Source organism: Capsicum annuum, chromosome 11, assembly GCF_002878395.1.
Source record: "Capsicum annuum cultivar UCD-10X-F1 chromosome 11, UCD10Xv1.1, whole genome shotgun sequence".
Classification (NCBI taxonomy): Eukaryota; Viridiplantae; Streptophyta; class Magnoliopsida; order Solanales; family Solanaceae; genus Capsicum; species Capsicum annuum.
Window position 1 is genome coordinate 189,519,502 of NC_061121.1, and position 19,705 is coordinate 189,539,206.

At 36.9% G+C, this 19,705-nt stretch overlaps 1 long non-coding RNA gene across 1 annotated transcript; it reads right to left on the reverse strand.

Moving 5' to 3' along the window:
* Positions 1 to 4,470: 4,470 nt before the first annotated feature.
* LOC124888539 lies at positions 4,471 to 12,460 on the reverse strand. Its single transcript, XR_007046957.1, has 2 exons — positions 11,902 to 12,460; positions 4,471 to 5,979 (listed from the first exon to the last, which is right to left on the reverse strand). It is a non-coding gene; the product is annotated as an uncharacterized LOC124888539 (long non-coding RNA).
* Between the last annotated feature and the right edge of the window lie 7,245 nt (positions 12,461 to 19,705).

Genomic DNA, 19,705 nt, shown 5'->3' on the forward strand with positions numbered 1-19,705 from the left:
AGGGTTTTCTTTTGAGAAAGAGTAGATGAAACAAACATAAATTCCTTAGGATATGTTAAATCTTGTATTTTGGATGGATTGGGGCTTGGAAAAAGTCCAAAATACCCCTTTTAAACTCCTAAACGAAGCTGGAAAAACGTAATTGGGGTCCCGATTTAATGGGCAACCGCGATGCGCCACTATTGTTGTGGCTCACTGGAATTTGACGATTGGGAAATTGGGTGCCTCCGTGATGCCAAGCTATCGTATTGTCCCACTGGATTTTGACAACTAGGACCTGAAACTTCTACGCGATGCGCTACCATCGTGGTGCCCTATAGAAATGCCATTTTGACCTTCGGCGTAATGCACCACTATAGCGTTGGACTACTGAAAATTGACAAATGGGAAAATGAACCTCTCCGCGATGCGCCAATATCGCGAAGGTCCACTAAAAATGACAATTATGAATTTAACCATCTCCGCGACGTGGTGACTATCTAGGTGGTACACTGCCAACTTAAAAACGTCTTAACTCCTTTATCGAGTGTCAGAATTGGGCGAATTTGGTATCGATGGAAAGATTATTCAATTTCCCACACAATGGAAAGTATAAATGTAAAGAATTCCACACAAAATAAATATTATTCAGTTTAGAAGCTATCCCTTAACATTCTAAGAGCGAATTTAAGCTAGGAAAGTTTATGGGGTATTACAGGACACAACACTTCAAGGAAATGACACACTATTTTGGTAAAAGGGTGGTTGTTCGATCAGATATGACTGTTCCTGAGGTATGTACATAATTTTGAGTATTGAAAAACACTCTTCTTCTTTCAAAAAATCTTTGTGATCATCAGTAGTTGAGTATGTCGAGGAATCTGAACATTTGAGATAGCACTACATTCAGATTGTGAGCTATTTTATCCTGGGATGAAAAATTCTGCAACCTCAGGTACTTGAGGAGAATAATTTTTCAAGGATTATCCATGAAATTGGAGAACTTGGTTCTACTTCTACTTCATCTTATTTCTTTTAGATAACAAACTTCTTTAATAATTCATTTTGATTAGTCATTTTGAACTTGTGTTAAAGGTGTTAAAACTTCGTTGTTGTTCTTGAAATAGTCTGGAACTTAGATTGAAGTGTATTGTGCTAACATACAGATTGTGTACCCAAAACAACACATGAATATTTGAACAGTCAGCAGAATAGGAATTACCCAGATCAAATCAAGCTACATAAAATTTACAGTTCGTAGAGCTTATTGTCATCCTCACCTATAATAAGCTACTGACCTATGGTAATTTGGAAAAAATGTATGTTCTGATAGCTAAACACCATTGTATCATGTAACTAATACTAGAAAATGACTAATCCTTCTAATTGGTGCTCAAACTTTCAGAGTTTTTGGTGGATCAATGTGATTGCAGTGAAGAACTGATCTGAAAAATTCAATAGTAGTTAAAGCTGACTGAAACCCCTATTTTTGCTAGCAAAACAGCAAGCACAAACTGGCAGTGAGGATTCAATTGAATAATCAAAGCATCAGTTGCTTCCCCCTGTGACCTCGGACCACCTTGATACCTTAATATCAATGAAACTGCCTCATATTCCACAAGTAAGTGGAGATCTGGAGGGTCAAAAAACCTTTCACCAGGCCACATGATTCTTGAACAACCATACCAAGAAATTCAATCATACTCTATGCAACTGTGGCCATTGATCCTGCAGAGTCTAAACAAAGGTTCAAGATATTTTGATCAAAGAGTAGTAGTATTGACATAAAAGGGAAGCACTTCTCTTTACTTGCAGTTTGTTGATAGATCACATTCGAGATGATTGTCCTTTCAATGGAGAATGTTATCACGAATTTCCTTTAACCAACTAAGCTAAGAACATATTATTTCCAAAATCCTGATCATGAAAATTCAAAACTAGCTAAGTTGAGGCCATTTGTTGTGATGCTTTTAGATTTTACATTATTTGGAAACAACCTCTTGTATTTTTAATACATAGGAGCTAGAATTTTCTTTCACATGTACCTTGGATATTCTATTAGAGACTGCATTTTCGGAGGACAATAAGATTTTGCACGTAATCAAAACACAAGGGTGAACATGTGCAACTCTAAACCGCATCCTCCTTTCTCAAAGTCACTGCAAAAGTTGAAACAACAGAAATGCATGATCTAGGTAGGTGTGTTCGAAGTGGTAATTCTATTGAATTTATCCTTAGCTTTTTCAAATAATATTGCCTCATATTTCAAAAGACTATGCACATCATGTTGACCCATCTTCGTATTGAGATAGATAAAAAGTCTTCCAATCTGTTAATACACTTTGCTATGAACTTCCTAGATAAAATTATTACTCCTAATTCCTACCTAAACTGGGTCTTTTTTTCCTCACAATGTATAAACTTTCTATAGTTACAATATATTACCCTTTTTTCCATCTTTCATCCAGATCTGAAGATGTTTCTTTGGCTTCATAGTGGCAATACTTGCTACACGTTGATCGACAATATTTAATAAAGGAAAAGAATTAAGAAGTAGGCAAAGAGAAGCAAACAAAAATAAATATCTCATGAGGGGAAATAATAACTTACAGTTGTCGAAGGGCCATTCATTTTAATCATTAAAGGTAGCCCTCATCGATCTCTATAGTGGAGATTGATGGGTCATGGGTTTTTGTCCCTTCATATGTGGATAAATAAAGCTCAATTTGGACCAACACACTTATGCCCATAAGCCCATTACTATGAGGCATATATATATATATATATATATATATATATCTTTTTAGGTATTATTTCATCATCACAAAAAGAGAGTTTTCAGCTGCCAAAAAGAGAAAAGAAAGTTGATTTTCCCCTAATTTTTTCAACCATAGCTATCAACTTTAAATTGGGATTCCTACCTCGTTTCTTGTCCGATTGAGCTGATTTTTGGAAAGCTTGTTCCTACCATCTCAATCTTTGATTAGAAGCTGAAGGAGGTGGATTTGGTGTCCTGTAGCTCCTATTCTTCATCCCTGAACAGTAGTTGCATTTTGGTATTTTCGCTCCTTTATTTCTCTAGTGTTTAGTGTTGTGGTTTATGTCTTGTTGCTTGTTGTTTCGCACTTGTTTGGTGGCCTTTTGGAGAACATATTGAAAATCTTGGTGATTGTAGTGGAGGTTTTGCTCTCGTGGTTTTTCACTCTTCACATTAAAAGGTTTTCCACGTAAATATGGTGTTCTCTGTGATTGGTTTATTCTTGTTCTATCTTATTCGTTTGGTTGATTCATTTGCTGCCTATTGTCATTATTTACTTGGGTTTGCTTATCTCCTCTTGGTTCAAATTGAAAGGAAACTTTAAACTTGGATATTTTCTGTTGCTACCCGATAGGTCTTTGATTGTGCCCTTACCTTTCCCATTAGAGATATGAGGTATCCCTCATCGATCTATATGGTGGAGATATGAGTAATTTAAGACTAGTACTCCCCCTTTTCCAATTCTAGGAGTGGTTTGAGCAATGGACATTCAGAAATATATAGTATGGGAGGGGAAAGGGCATCCCTTTTGCTCGAAGTGACTGGAGATTAGGGCAATTCCATACAGACAACACAGAGAGAGAGGGCAGCATGATTTTGGACTAGATTGGAGATTAGGGATAGATAAATAAAGATCAGAAAGAGATGAGGGAAGCCCTTCTTCCAGCAGTAACTGAATTTGAAGTAAATTACATATACTTAGAAATTCAAGAGAGGTGAGACTATTGTGAATTTGGATGCTAATATTTTTAGATTGGATATTCTAAGCATTCTAATAAAGAAAGGCAGCTACCAATTCTCACCAGCAAGAATCTCTTTGTCACTGCCATTATGATCGATCCATAACTCTCTGAGACAAGGGAGTCTATGTAAACACCACTCTTTTCGGTTGCTCACCAATTTCTCTAAATTGATGATGATCCAAAGGATTTCAAAATTAAAGGGCTATTCTCCTTCAGGAAAGGACTCTATTTCTGGAAAACTCCACAGTTGTAGTTTATTAAGAGATGGAAGGAGCTCCTGCGTACGTTTTGGTAGCTGCTTAATATCATTTGAGTCCCACATTCCACCGAAAGTATTTCAATATTCTCGCTATTACTAATTTTAATACCTTCAGTCCTAGTAGGGATCACAAACCTAGTAAGGTTGTGGTACCGCTCTACCCTCAAAGTGTGTGCTCTTGGGATCAAACTCGGGCAATATATCACAATCACACAATGTCAGTCTATCGAGAAACATGTTCATTATCCAACTTGATAAAAGAAGTCATTGAAACTTTACTCCTCCTTCTCATAATTGACATTTCATGTTCTTGTTAATGTATAGCATAGTATCCATTAAATATTGGGTATTGAAGAAATCTACAGAATTATGTTAAATCTACAGCTTTCTCCCTAGCTCCACGCATTTCCACTAAAAAGAATACAATACAATGAAAGAGGAGACATAAAAACTAGAGTGAAGAAATTTTACGCAGTATGAACTTAACTAGATATAAATCATTTAATTAGTAATAACTACATCAAGAAACTAAGCAAACAAATTTTTATCCTTGAAGTCTCATTGTTTCTTATACATTTTACATAGCATTTATAGTTTACTCTAACCATTACACCTCAAGGAATTAAGATAACTAAACACAGGAAGTCCAATAATCATGTCATTTTTTAATTTCTGTTGGACAAAGATGTATCCTGAGTAAAAACAACTTTATTGTATCATCATAGGCAAATACCACATTGGCAAAAGCTGGTATACGAAGAAGCCGTCTTGTGTTCAAATCCGTGTGAGCCTAATGCCAAAACCACACTTTGTTGTTTAAGAGAATTTGCTCCAGGACTTTGATGTTCAATAATACACCTTTGAGGAAGATATTTCTAACATGGTATAGGCTTACAAGCCTTGAGACTCTCTTTTCAAGATTCAAAAGCTTTCCACCAACTTGCACTCTTTTGGCAAGACAACTTTTTGGGGTAGTCTTGTCTTTTTCCTCTTTTGTCTAAGTTTGAAAAGTGCCTTACTCCTTTTTGGTAACTTGCTTTTTGGAGGGTTTTTTTTCTTTTTCTACTTTGGTGTTGTCTTGGATTGTTTTCAAGACAAACACAAAGTCCTATACTTCTTTTCTCTCTTCAAGATCAAACAACTTCTTCAACACAACACAAGATAAACACCAATAACAACAACAAGAAACCGTCCACTTAACACCACAACACAACTCAAATCTTGCTCAAGAGCTTGGGTTGTAGACTCAATAATTGTTGAGGAGAAAGAGAACCAACACTAGAAACAAACTAAGACTACTAAACACGCTCAAATCTAGACACAAATCTCGGCCAAACATAACAACAACAAGAAGAATACCCGGCCTAGAACAAGAACACTTCACTCTTTTTTTTGTACTAAGAGAGCCCAAGATTGGTAGTGTAGGAACACAAGAAGCCTTAGCTTTGATACCAAATGATACCTTACAACCCCGTGTGAGCCTAATGCCAAAACCAATAATACAAGCTATTACGTCTATAGTCCTAATGTTCAGTCCAACATACGAACAAAATACCACATAAAAATTAAACCACTTTCCCATAAACTTGACTTAATTAAGAGATGTCTGAAACTTTTCCCTTTCCAAATAATCATTGGGCTTTTCCAAAATCGTGACAATGAAAAAGTAATGGTTTTTCCTTACAATCTAACCATAATGTGCAATATGATTTATATGTTACATTGAACAATTAGTTTTTCCTCATTTTCCTTTGGGATCCATTAGAGTTGTATGTTCCATGTGCAGCAAGGCATGTTTCATCTCAAGTAAAATAAGGTATACGGTTGCATTGTGAAAAAGAACTGAGTTTGAAAATCATTTATCAACATTTTTGATTGCATAGTTCCTGACCATTCATGCTCTTCCTCTGACTCCACGAATTGATGGACTTTAAGTCATTGAAGAACAGATTGAACAACTCCTACAATGACAATTGACAACAGATCAACATTGAAATCAAACTAATAGACAAACAAAGAAGAATTTCTCAAAATTAATTGTCAAGTTATCTAGACATTGGAATATAATAGATCTGTTAAGTAAGACTGCATCATATTTTGAATAGCTTTAATAAGAGAGGACTCTTTCTTGGCTATGCTAATAATTCTAACAAGAGAAAAATTTAGCTTTATCGTAGGTGTACCATGTGTGAAGAGCACTTTGAAGATGTTGGCCACCTTTTTTTGCATTGTAAAGTTACTAATCAGCTATAGAGAATATTTTTGTCAATCATACGCATGTCCTGGTCCATGCCAAAATCCACTAGAGAGCTATTGCAATGTTGGAACGAAAAAGGTGTTAGCCCATATGTTATTGGGCCTTTAGTTTATGGACCTTTAGGTTATTGGCTATGTATATATATAGCCTACTTTTGTTTTAGTTAGTTTTTTATGCTTTTCAGATTATATTGTAAACCTTAGCCTTTCTTTCTTTCAATAAAGTTCTATTAACATGGTATCAAAGCTAGTTTGATCCATGTCCTTTGATTTGTTGGTTGAAGATTTTGTAGCAGCACCTACTGCGCGGATCGAACTAGGTGCTGCTGTATTCGTTTGCTGTCTGGTATTGTTCGTCTTTCGTTCTTTTGCTTGCTGCCATTGTTGTTCGTTCGGAATTGTTCAACCTAGGGTTTTGCATCTTTTTGTTTTTTTGAATTGTTTGTGTGTTGCTGTGTTTACAATGACTGGAAAGGATGATTCTCTCCAGTCCATTAGTACTCAATTAGATGGTAAGAACTATGCCTATTGGAGTTATGTCATGAAGAATTTTCTTCGTGGGAAGAATATGTGGGGTTATATCACTGGAGTAAAACTAAGACCTATCGATGATAAAACTGAAAATTTTGATTTGTTGGTGGACTTATGGGAAACTAATAACTCCAAGATTATCACTTGGATCAACAATTCTGTAACTCAGTCAATTGGTATGCAATTGGCTAAGTATGACACAGCAAAGGAGGTCTGGGATCATTTGGAAAGACTGTACACTCAGTCTAATTTTGCTAAGCAGTACCAGTTGGAGTATGATATCCGTGCTCTTCAACAGCATGATCTCAGTATTCAAGATTTTTATGCTGCCATGTCGGATTTGTGGGATCAATTGGCACTTACTGAATCTGCAGAGTTAAAAGGTTTTGGGCCGTACATTGCTAGACGGGAAGAGCAACGCTTGGTTCAGTTTTTGATGGCACTACGTTCTGACTTTGAGGGCCTACGTGGAACAATCCTTCATCGATCTCCCCTCCCTACTGTTGATTCTGTGGTTCATGAACTAATTGCAGAGGAGACTCGTATCAAGTCTCAAGTGGATAAAGGGTCTAAAGTAACTACTACTCCTGTCGTGTTTGCTGCTTCAACTGATCAGTCTAGGCCACCACGTACTCAGACTCGACAATCTCCTAACGTTGCATTTGATGAGTGTGCATTCTGCAAACAGAAAAATCATTGGAAGGCTCAGTGTCCGTTGTTACTTAACAAGGTCAAACAGCCTCAATCTGGGCAGCAACAGAAATATGGGCAGCAAAAGTCTCCGTCACGCTCCTCTGGTGCTCCTCCATGGTCATCTCGTCCTCCACAGTTCGCTGCTGCTGCACCATCTGTAGATGTTGAGTCTGTTAGCACTATGCCACCTTCTGCGTTGGATCCCCAGGTTTTCGAACAGTTCAGACAGTTCTTCGTTTCTAATCCTACGGCCATGTCAGCATCTATGTCTCATTCGGGTTCAGTTTCTTCTAGTACCTCAGGTATTCCTTCCTCCTTGTGGATATTGGATTCTGGTGCGTCTCATCACATGTCCCCTCATTTGTCATCGTTTGGTTCTTTGTCACCCATTTCACCAATCTCTGTTATGTCCGCGAGTGCTGTACCTATGTCAGTCGAGGGTGTTGGTTCTGTTACTACCCCTCACATTGTCCTCTCTGATGTTTATTACATTCCCAAACTTGCTTTAAATCTTGTTTCGGTCAGTCAGTTGTGTAAGGCTGGTAATTGGGTGTTTTTTTCTGATTCTGTTTGTGTTATACAGGACCAACACACTCAGAGGGTGATTGGGACCGGCCATAGGTTGGGGGAACTCTATGTCTTGGAGAATCTCAAAGTGTCTGCAGTTGCTGCCTCTAGCATAGATTTATCTTCTTTTCGTTTGAGTCCTTTGTCTTCTCAGTTTTATCTTTGGCATTCCAGATTAGGACATGTGTCAGTTTCACGTTTACGTTTTTTGGTCTCTAGTGGTGCTTTGGGTCATGTGAACACTAGTGATATTTCAGATTGTAGTGGTTGTAAACTGGCAAAATTTTCTGCCTTACCGTTTAATAAAAGTGTGTCTTATTCTGTTGCTCCTTTTGATATAATTCATTCTGATGTATGGGGACCAGCGCCAGTATCCACTAAGGGTGGATCGACCTATTATGTTTCGTTTATAGATGACTATACTCGTTATACCTGGGTGTATCTTATGAAACGCAGATCTGATTTCTTTGGCATTTACAACAACTTTAGAGCCCTTGTTAAAACACAACATTCGGCTGTGATAAAGTGTTTCAGGTGTGACTTAGGGGGTGAATATACCTCTAATGACTTCACTCAGTTACTTGCCTCTGATGGTACCATACACCAGTCATCGTGTACCGACACTCCTGAGCAGAACGGTCTGGCAGAAAGAAAACATCGTCATATTGTTGAGACAGCACGCTCTTTGCTTTTGTCTGCAGAGGTTCCTAGTATTTTTTGGGGAGAAGCAGTCCTAACTGCTGTATATGTGATTAATCGTATTCCTACTGCATTGACTTCAGGGATGTCTCCGTTTGAGAAACTATATGGTCACCCGCCGAATTATTCTGCATTACGAGTTTTTGGATGTACTTGCTTTGTTCTTCGTCCTCATGTTGAATGAAATAAGTTAGGGTCAAAATCAGCTATATGTGTGTTTTTGGGGTATGGTATTGGACAAAAAGGATATCGTTGCTATGATCCTGTAAGTCAGAAATTATATGTTTCACGACATGTCACTTTTTTGGAACATATTCCTTTTTATTCCATTCCAGCTAAAACCCATGATGTGACAAAGTCAGATATTCGGCTTATTGATCCCTTTGGGATTAACATAGAGGTTCCAGTTCCGGATCCATCCATGCCTTCTGGTGTGCCACCTGATAGTGCTTCAGCCTCGCCTGTGCCTGAGTCTGCTCCTTCGACTGTTGAGACTGGAGACCCACCACCTCTGAGGAGGTCTACTCGACCTTGTAAGTCCACCAAACTGCCAGATTTTTCCTATTCTACATATTCAGCCTCATTTGCTTCCTTTATTGCAAACATACATCATTTGTCTGAACCTGAGTCGTATAGAGAGGCTGTGTCTGATCCTCTTTGGCAGAATGCTATGGCTGAGGAACTTGCTGCTCTTCATCATACACATACATGGGATTTGGTTACTCTCCCACCTGGTAAGCATGCGATTGGTTGTCGATGGGTGTATAAGATAAAAACAAAATCTGATGGGTCTGTTGAGCGATACAAGGCAAGACTTGTGGCAAAAGGGTACTCACAACAATATGGTATGGATTATGAGGAGACTTTTTCCCCCGTAGCAAAGATGACGACTGTTCGCACTATGATTGCTGTTGCATCCATTCGACAGTGGAAGATATTTCAGATGGATGTCAAGAATGCTTTTCTGAATGGTGATCTCCACGAGGAAGTTTATATGACTCCTCCCCCAGGTATTGACCACCAGCCAGGTGAAGTTTGTCGGCTTCGAAAAGCTTTATACGGTCTCAAACAAGCCCCTCGTGCTTGGTTTGAGAAATTCTCCACTGTTATTACTTCCCTTGGATTTGTCCCGAGTAACCATGATTCAGCATTGTTTGTTAGATGTACAAGTGCAGGGCGAATTCTATTGTCCTTATATGTAGATGATATGATTATTACTGGTGATGATCATAGTGGTATTGAGTTATTGAAGCATGATTTGGCTCATCGATTTGCAATGAAGGACTTGGGCTTGCTGCGTTATTTTCTGGGTATTGAGGTGGCTCAGTCTAAAAAAGGGTATCTTCTTTCTCAGACTAAGTATATATCTGACTTGTTTACACGGGCGAGTCTTTCTGACAACAGGACTGTAGATACTCCCCTTGAAACCAATGCACGTTACTCTCCTAGTGATGGTGTTCCATTATCAGATCCGAGTCTTTATCGGACTATTGTGGGTAGTTTGGTTTATCTTACGGTTACTCGTCCAGATATAGCACATGCAGTTCATGTTGTTAGCCAGTTTGTTACTGCTCCTACTTCTGTTCACTGGGGAGCTGTACTTCGTATTCTAAGGTATCTTCGTGGCACTCAGTTTCAGAATCTCTTGTTTCCCTCGACGTCATCTCTCGAGTTGCGAGCCTATAGTGATGCTGATTGGGATGGAGATCGCAATGATCGTAAATCCACCACTGGTTTTTGTGTGTTTCTTGGAGACTCTTTAATCTCGTGGAAGAGCAAGAAACAAGATGTTGTCTCTAGATCTTCCACGGAGGCTGAGTATCGTGCTATGGCTGTGACTACATGTGAGATTATTTGGTTACGTTGGCTTCTTGCAGATATGGGGGTTCACATTTCTATGCCTACTCCCCTGCATTGTGATAACAAAAGTGCGGTACAAATTGCAAAGAATTCTGTCTTCCATGAGCGTACGAAGCACATTGAGATTGATTGTCACTTCACCCGTCATCATTTACAGCTCGGGACCATATCGCTTCCTTTTGTTCCATCGTCTTTGCAGATTGCTGACCTTTTTACGAAGGCTCAGTCGGCGTCTCGATTTCGTTTTTTGTGTGACAAACTCTCAATGCTTATTGCTGTTGCATTGTGAGTTTGAGGGGGGATGTTAGCCCATATGTTATTGGGCCTTTAGTTTATGGACCTTTAGGTTATTAGCTATGTATATATATAGCCTACTTTTGTTTTAGTTAGTTTTTTATGCTTTTCAGATTATATTGTAAACCTTAGCCTTTCTTTCTTTCAATAAAGTTCTATTAACAAAAGGGATGTCAAAGAATCACAAAAGACCTAGAATTCCATCCCTCAAGCCATTTGGTGGACTGTTTGGCTTGAAAGAAATGACAGAATCTTTGAAGTCCATTGGAGAGATTTACATAGCCTAAAATAGAGATGTCTTATTTTTCTATCTTTTGATTCAACCTGGCTATTGTATAGGATGTTGATGTATTTTTAGATACAATTAGGGACCTGTAGCTATTTTTTCTCGCACGGGCTTAGTGCAAGCATTTATAAAATCTATATATAAATGGCATTACTCCATGGGGCTGTAAATTAGCTATAAATTAGGAATCCTGTATTTTTTCTGACAGCTACTTCAACTTCTTGCAACAGTCAACAACCAAATAACGTAACAACGTCGTGTCGCCTGAGTCCCAAATACCATTGAAAGTATTTCAAGATTCTCACAATCACTAATTTAAACACATTAAGTACCAGATGGGATCAAAAGCCTAGACAGGTTGTGGCAACCACCTACCCTCAAAGTTCGTGCTCTTGGGACTAACAGGTGATCTATCATCAATAGAATCACATTCAGCTAGTATTAAATCCTCAAAAATCATGTTACAATAACTGCTAGAAATTATTTCACCAACTGATGCCTCCAATTTTAATTTATTAGAATAAGATATCCATATTTTCTTCAAAATACTGGGCAGAGCGCTAATAGGTAAGGAGGCAAGAGAGATACAGTCAACAACAATTAATTCATCAATCTGCTTCATCCCAGAAGTTGGGATGTAAGCAATTCAGCTTCATCAAAAAGAACTCCAACCTTAGGAGAACCAAAAATTTCAAACCTTTTTAGACTTGAAAGTTGGATAGGCGTCTCCAAATTGAGTTCAAGACAACTTGAATTCTCAATGCTGAAAGAGAACAAAGATTTTCAGGCAATTTCCCCATCAATTTTGGACTATTTTCAATCGGAAGGTACTAAAGTGTAGGGAACTCTCCATTCCCTAGTACGTGCCATTGCTTCCACTTTGAAATTTCTGCAAATTCAAGATTCTCAAGAGAGTTAAAAAGATTTTTAAAGGATGAGCTACCATAGAATTCTTTCAACTCTGTTAATGGATACATCCCTCTAATGAAAAGTAATTTCTAAGAAGGAAGTTGTCCTAGTGCTGGCAAGGAATGACACTCCTTGCAGTTGCTAAGAGATAATTGTACTAGCAGCTTAGGAAACGAATGATTAGCTAGCCAATTTGGAAATTTTGTCCCTATATATCCGGTGATTTAGAGTTCTTTTATATTTTTGTGTGGGTGAAGCTAATTAAGTATGTATCTTACAGTTTGTGAATTATTGTCGATAATACTTCCCCTCCACTCCAATGATAGCTTTTCAACATGCTTCTGTTGTTTTGGGTACACAATCTGTATGTTTGTATAAACACTTCAACTTTTGTTCAAGAAAGTTCAAGAATATTTATTAAATTTTTAATACCTTCAACACAAGTTCATCAAGAACTATCAAAGAATCATGTTATTTAAAAGAAACAAGATGAAGTAGAAATCAAAACCAAGTACTCCAATTTCATGAAGTGTCCTTAAGGAATTAATTCCCCTCAAGTACCCAAGGTTATGGTTATTTCCTCCCAAGATAAAATGGCTCACAATTAGAATATAGCGGTACCTCAAACCTTCTGATTCTTCTAACACACTCAACGGCAGATGATCACACAGAATTTTTTTAGAAGTAGAAGAGTGTTTTTTAATAAAGAAATTTTTGTACACCTGAGGAAAAAAGTTCACATATTTATAGCCATCAAATGCCTCTTCGGAAAGAAAGAAATAGTTCATAGAAGGGTGTATCATTTTAGAACAATCATGTCTATCCATTCCGAAACATGTCTTTTATGATCAATCACATCCGATCGAACAGTCACCCCTTTTCCGAAATAGTGTGTGTTTTTCTCTTATGGATTGTGGCCCTTTTGAGGTGCGTTTCTGGATGCGTTTTTATGGAGAAAAAATATTTTTGTTTTTTCTTAAATCTTTTGGATCACTTGTTTATCCAAATTTCAAATAAACTTTGACTAAAAAATTAATCTCATTGGTCGATTATTTGCCGAAGTCGAGCAGAACGAGTAAGTGACAACGGCACGAGGCACCTCTTGGTTCTTGCCTCACTATCCACTTGAAGGAGTGTTACTCAATAAAAATATGTTAAAGTTATTTTCTCCCACCATGTCGAAGAAGTATACTTTTCTTAAATGAGTACACTTTTCCTCCAAGATTTTTTCCTCCATTTTCCATTAACACCAATTGAACCCAACAATCCCCTACATTAATGGGGAATGGCTACTGTTTATAAAACTTTATGAACAAGTATACGATCAGCAAGCAAACACTGATTGCATCTTAATAAGTGGGTTTTCCTTTGAACATTTCGTAGTAAACATGCACCGAATGCACTCAGTCAATCGGTAAATTTGATATCTTTGAACCATCAAGCTTTAATGTAAACCTAGACAACACATGTCAAATAACCAGTCTTTTACCATTTATGGTTCTCACAGTTTTGTTTGTTTTGGCCATGAACACTTCCTGGTTTATTTAGAGCTTAAAAAATATGTCTTTACTGACATTCTCCTTAAAGCGGCTTCCACTTCACCCTCACATAGGTGATTTCTAGACTTTCAATCCTATAGATTAAATAATTTGGTCAAATCTACCAAATTTAGATAATTATTAAAAGGTTTCGCACCACAAGCCTTATCTTTGTTTACTAAATATTGTCTACATCATGAGAATGGGTTGGGTATATTGACAATGTTGAACCTGTCAGTCACAACTTTATTTGATATCCTTGAACCTAACTCTTGGGATCACCAGTCTGCTAGGTAGAGTTATTGTCATGCTGACTTGTCCTAGGCCGTAAACCCATTCCCTTGGATGTTCTCTCAACTCGTTCTCTAGATAGGCCTTTTGTAAGTGGATCCGACATATTATCCTTTGACTTTATATTTACTACTAGAGAAGAGTTCTCTAATGGTATTATGTCTTCATCTTATATGATGAGATTTACCATTATATATTATGCTTCATGCCCTACTTTTTACTGTTTGGCTATCACAGTGTATACATACTAGTTCCGATGGTTTGGGCCAATAAGGAATATCTTCAAAGAAATTTCAGTCATTCTGCTTCTTCACCGGCTTTATCTAATGTGATAAATTTAGATTCCATTATAGAGAGAGCAATACATGTCTATTTGAACGATTTCCAAATGACTACTCCTGCATCTATAGTAAACACATATCCACTCGTGGATTTTATTTTATTCGATCCAATGATCTAGTTTGCATCACTATATCTTTTAATTATCGCAAGATATTTTTTATAATACAAAGCATAGTCTTAAGTGTATTTAAGATACCCCAAAACTCTCCCCATTGCCATCCAATGAGTTTTATTGGGATTAATCATGTACTAACTCAACTTACTAATAGCACACGTTATGTATGGTTGCGTACAATTCATGATATATATTAAACATCCTAACAATCTTGCATAGTTCACTATGAGTCACTTTTGCCTTCATTATTTTGAAGTGCAAAGCACACGTCAAACGGAGTCTTGGCAATACCAAATTCCAAGTACTCGAACTTGTTAAGTACCTTTTTAATGTAATGAGATAGTGACAATGCCAACCCTTGTGGAGTTCTATGGATTCTTATTCCTAAGATCACATCCGCAACTCCAAGGTCTTTCATATCAAACTTGCTCTCAAGCATTCATTTCATAGAATTTATGTCAGAAATATCTCTACTGATGATCACCATATCATCCACATACAAACATATAATGATCTTGGGATTTCAAGTGTCTTTAGTGTAAACACATTTATCACATTCATTTATCCTAAATCCGTTTGCCAACATGGTTTGATCAAACTTCGTAGGACACTGTTTAGGAGCTTGTTTCAGTCCATAGAGTGACTTAACAGGTCTGCACACCTTCTTTTCTTTAACAAGAACCACAAAACCATCGGGTTGTTCTATGTAAATTTCTCAATCCAATTCTCCTTTTAGGAACACTGTTTTTACATCCATTTGATGAATTTCAAGACCATATACTGTCGCCAAGGCCATTAATATCTGAATTGACGTTATCCTTGTTACAGGTGAGTATGTATCAAAGTTATCAAGTCTTTCATCCCGTTTGAAGCCTTTTATTATAAGTTTTGACTTATATTTGTCAATAGTGTCATCCTCTTTCATTTTTCTTTTAAGATTCATTTAGTACCTAAAGGTCTATTCCATGAAGAAAGATCAACCAACTCCCAAGTATGGTTTCTCAAGATGGATTCAATATCACTGTTGACTGTCTCTTTCCAAAAGGATGAGTTGGGAGATGACATCGCTTCTTTAAATGTTTAAGGCTCATTTTCTAAGAGAAATGTTACAAAATCCAATCTAAATGAAGTTGACATTCTTTGATATGTACTACGTCTTGGATTCTCATTATTATGTACATCCTCACTTGGTTCATCTCGAGGTCGTGTAGACTCTCCACTAGACTGTTCTTGTCTAGTTTTTATACGGATAAATGTGTTCAAAGAACTCAGTATTATTTGATTCATTTATTGTATTTTCATTGATATCTGGATTTTCAAATTTATGAACCAAAAACCGACATACTTTACTACTTTTAGCATATCCTATGAACATGCAGTATATTGTCTTGGGTCTAATCTTTACCCTTTTAGGCATAGGAACTTGGACTTTCGCTAGACACCCCCACACTTTGAAATATTTAAAGTTGGATTTCTTTTCTTTCTAATTTTCATATGGAATTGATTCTGTCTTACTATGGGGCACTCTATTGAGTATTCGGTTAGCTGTAAGGATAGCTTTCTCCCACAAGTTTTGCGGTAAACCTAAACTTATAAGTAAGGCATTCATCATTTCCTTTAAGGTTCGATTTTTTCTTTTTGTAATTTTATTAGATTAAGGTGAATACGGGGTCGTAGTTTGATGGACAATTCTATTTTCTACACAAATTTTAGCAAAAAAGATTCATATTCTCCACCCTTATCACTTTTTATCATTTTGATCTTTTTCACTAACTGATTTTCAACTTCTGTTTTATATTACCTAAACGCATCTATTGCTTCATCATTACTGTTTAGCAAACAGACATAACAGTACCTAGTGCAATCATCAATAAAAGTTATAAAATATTTTTTTCCACACGAGATGGTGTTGACTTCATATCACAAATGTCAATGTAGATTAAGTCTAAGGGATTGGAATTCCTTTCAACGAACTTATATGGATGCTTAGCATAATTGGATTCCATAAACGTTTAACATTTTATTTAATTGCACTCAAAGTTTGGCAATACTTCTAAGTTAATCAGTTTTCGCAATGTTTTGTAATTAAAATGTCCTAATCTTTTATGCCACAATTTATTAGACTCAAGCAAGTAAGAAGAAATGGAACTTTTCTTGATTTTAACTATCATTACATTCATCTTAAAAAGGCTATCAGTGAGGTAGCCTTTTCCTACGTACACTTCCCCTTTACTAATTACAATCTTTCCAGAAACAAATACACTTTTGAATCCATTTTTGTCAAGAAGCGATATCGTAATGAAGTTCTTTCGTAACTCCGGTACATAAAGGACATTGGTGAGAGTAAACACTTTGCCTGACGTTATTTTCAAGTAGACTTTTCTTATCCCTTAAACTTTTGCAGTTGTGAAGTTTGCCATATAGATCTTTTCTTCACCTTGAGCCAAAGAAAATGTATCAAATAACTCTTTATTAGCACAAACGTGGCGAGTGGCATCGGAATCCATTCACTATTCTTGAGTATTTCCCACCAAGTTACATTTGGAAATCATGGCACATACGTCATCCATTTCATTCTTGGATTCAGCCATATTCGCTTGATCCTTCTTTTTTTCTTTATTTAGGGCATGACAATCTATTGACTTATGGCCAATCTTGTCACAATTAAAGCATTTCCCCTTGAATTTCTTCTTAGGTTGATTCTTTCTTGTCCAGCTTTCTTCCGCTTCTTCGAGTTATTGGGGTTGTCTTCTACAATGTTAGCTCCACTCATTGTAGAATTTTCTTTCGACCTCCTCTCTATGGTTTGGTTGTCTTCCTCAATGCGCAACCTCATAATGAGGTCTTCGACTATCATCTCCTTTCATTTGTGTTTCAAGTAATTTTTGAAGTCCTTCCACAAAGGTGGCAATTTATCTATTATTGCAGCAACTTGAAATGCCTCATTCACAACCAAACCTATAATAAAGTTTATGTGATTATTAAGAACATTTTTAACATGCTCAAATAAGGTATTCACTAAATTCATACCTTCAGCAAGGAGATCGTGGATGGTGACTTGCAATTCCTGACTTGAGATACGACAGTCTTACTGTCAATTATTTTGTACTCGAGGAATCTTGCAACAAACAACTTCTAAGTTCCAGCATCCTCAATCTTATATTTTTTTTCCAGCTCATTCCACAACTCTTTTGATGTCTTCATTCTACTGTAAACGTTGTATAAATCATCTTGGAGGCCACTTTGGATATAATTCCTACATAGGAAATTAGAATGTTTCCATGACTCTATTACAACGAACCACTCCTTGTCCGAAGTTTCTTCAGGAACTTCTAGAGCATCTTAAGATATAAATCTTTGAAGACAAAATGTTGTCAGATAGAAAAAAATCTTCTGTTTTCACCTCTTAAAATCTATTCCAGAAAATTTTCCGCACTAGTGCTATAGCGAGTGGCACAGTTGTGCGACTGGTTGTAGCAACATTTGTTGTTGCCACACTTGTCACACCTTCAGTTATATGACCATCAATAGTCATCTTTTCCTATCATAAAAGGACAGTCAACTTTAGTATGTCAAAATACTAATTGAAAGTTTATAGCAACTTTAAACACTACTTGTTTCTAGTTTAGCGATGAAATTTTTATGTCTTTCAATCATTAATCGAATGACCTTTAACTTGTGATAAAGTATTTATTTTTTCAAATTACTTATTAAGTTCAAATAGAGTAGAAATCATAAAGCTTTAATCTCTAGAAACAGAACAATACAGATTACGAAAATTAATTCCTTAAGATTGTTGTTTTGGGTACACAATTTGTATGTTTGTATAAAAACTTCAACTTTTGTTCAAGACAGTTTCAAGAACACTTATGAATTTTTTAACACCTCCAACACAAGTTCATCAAGAACTATCAAAGAAGTATGTTATTTAAAAGAAACAAGATAAAGTCGAAATCGAAACCAAGTCCTCTGATTTCACGGAGTGTCCTTAAGGAATTAATTCCATTCAAGTACCCAAGGTTGAGGAATTTTTCCTCCCAAGATAAAATGGCTCACAATCAGAATGTAGCGGTACCTCAAACCTTCTGATTCTTGAAACACACTCAACGGTAGATGATCACACAGAGTTTTTTTTTAGAAGTAGAAGAGTTTTTTAATGCAGAAATTTTCGATAGCCATCAAATGCCCCTTCAGAAAGGAAAATATGGTTCATGGAAGGGTGTACTATTTCGGAACAGTCATGTCTGTCCATTCCAAAATAACATGTCTTTTCTGACCAGTCACATCCGACCGAACAGGTGCCCCTTTTCCAAAATAGCGTGTCTTTTTCTTGAAGGGTTGTGTCTCTTTTGACATGTGTTTCTGCATGCTTCTGCATGCGTTTCTATGGAGGAAAAATATTTTCATTTTTTCTTGGATTTTTTGGATCACTTGTTTATTCAAGTTTCAAATAAACTTTTTCTAAAATATTAATTTTATTGATCGATCATTTAACAAATCTAAAGCCAAAGCTGAGTCAAGCGAGTAACAATGATGACGGAGCAAGACACCTCTTGGTTCTAGTCTCACTATCCACTTAAAGGAGTGTTACTCAATAAAAATACATTAAAGCTTCTTTCTCCCACCAATGTAGGAGAAGTATAATTTTCTTAAATGAGTACATTTTTCCTTCAAGACTTATCCCTCCATTTTTCATTCACACCAATTGAACCCAACAGCTTCTTATCCCTCATGTTTGCCTTCGGAACTTCCCTTCTATCAATCACATTTTCCAACTCAAGAATTGATAGACATCCATACAAGTTATGCCTTTCACACAAATCTTCCATTCTTATACCATCGCGACCACTAGAAGAAACTTGGCTCCCACTAGCACATGCAGGTTTTTCAACTTGTTCAAATGTAGTGGAATCTTCAAGAGAGAAGTGTTGCTTAGAAGGAAAAGAAAGAGAAGAAGAAGAAGAAGAAGAAGGAGGAGGAGGAGAAGAAGAAGGAGGAGAAGAAGAAGGAGAAGAAGGAGGAGAAGGAGAAGGGGAAGGAGGAGGAGATGGAGAAGGAAAAGAAGGAGGAGAAGGAGAAGGGGAAGGAGGAGGAGATGGAGAAGGAGAAGGACACGAAGAAGAAGAAGAAGAAGAAGAAGAAGAAGAAGAAGAAGAAGGAAGATGAGAAGAAGAAGGAAAAGAAGGAGAAGGAGAAGAAGAAGAAGAAGAAGGAGGAGGAGGAGGAGAAGGAGGAGAAGAAGATTAAGGAGGAGAGGAAGAAGAAGAAGAAGAAGAAAACAAGAAGAAGAGGATGAAGAAGAAGGA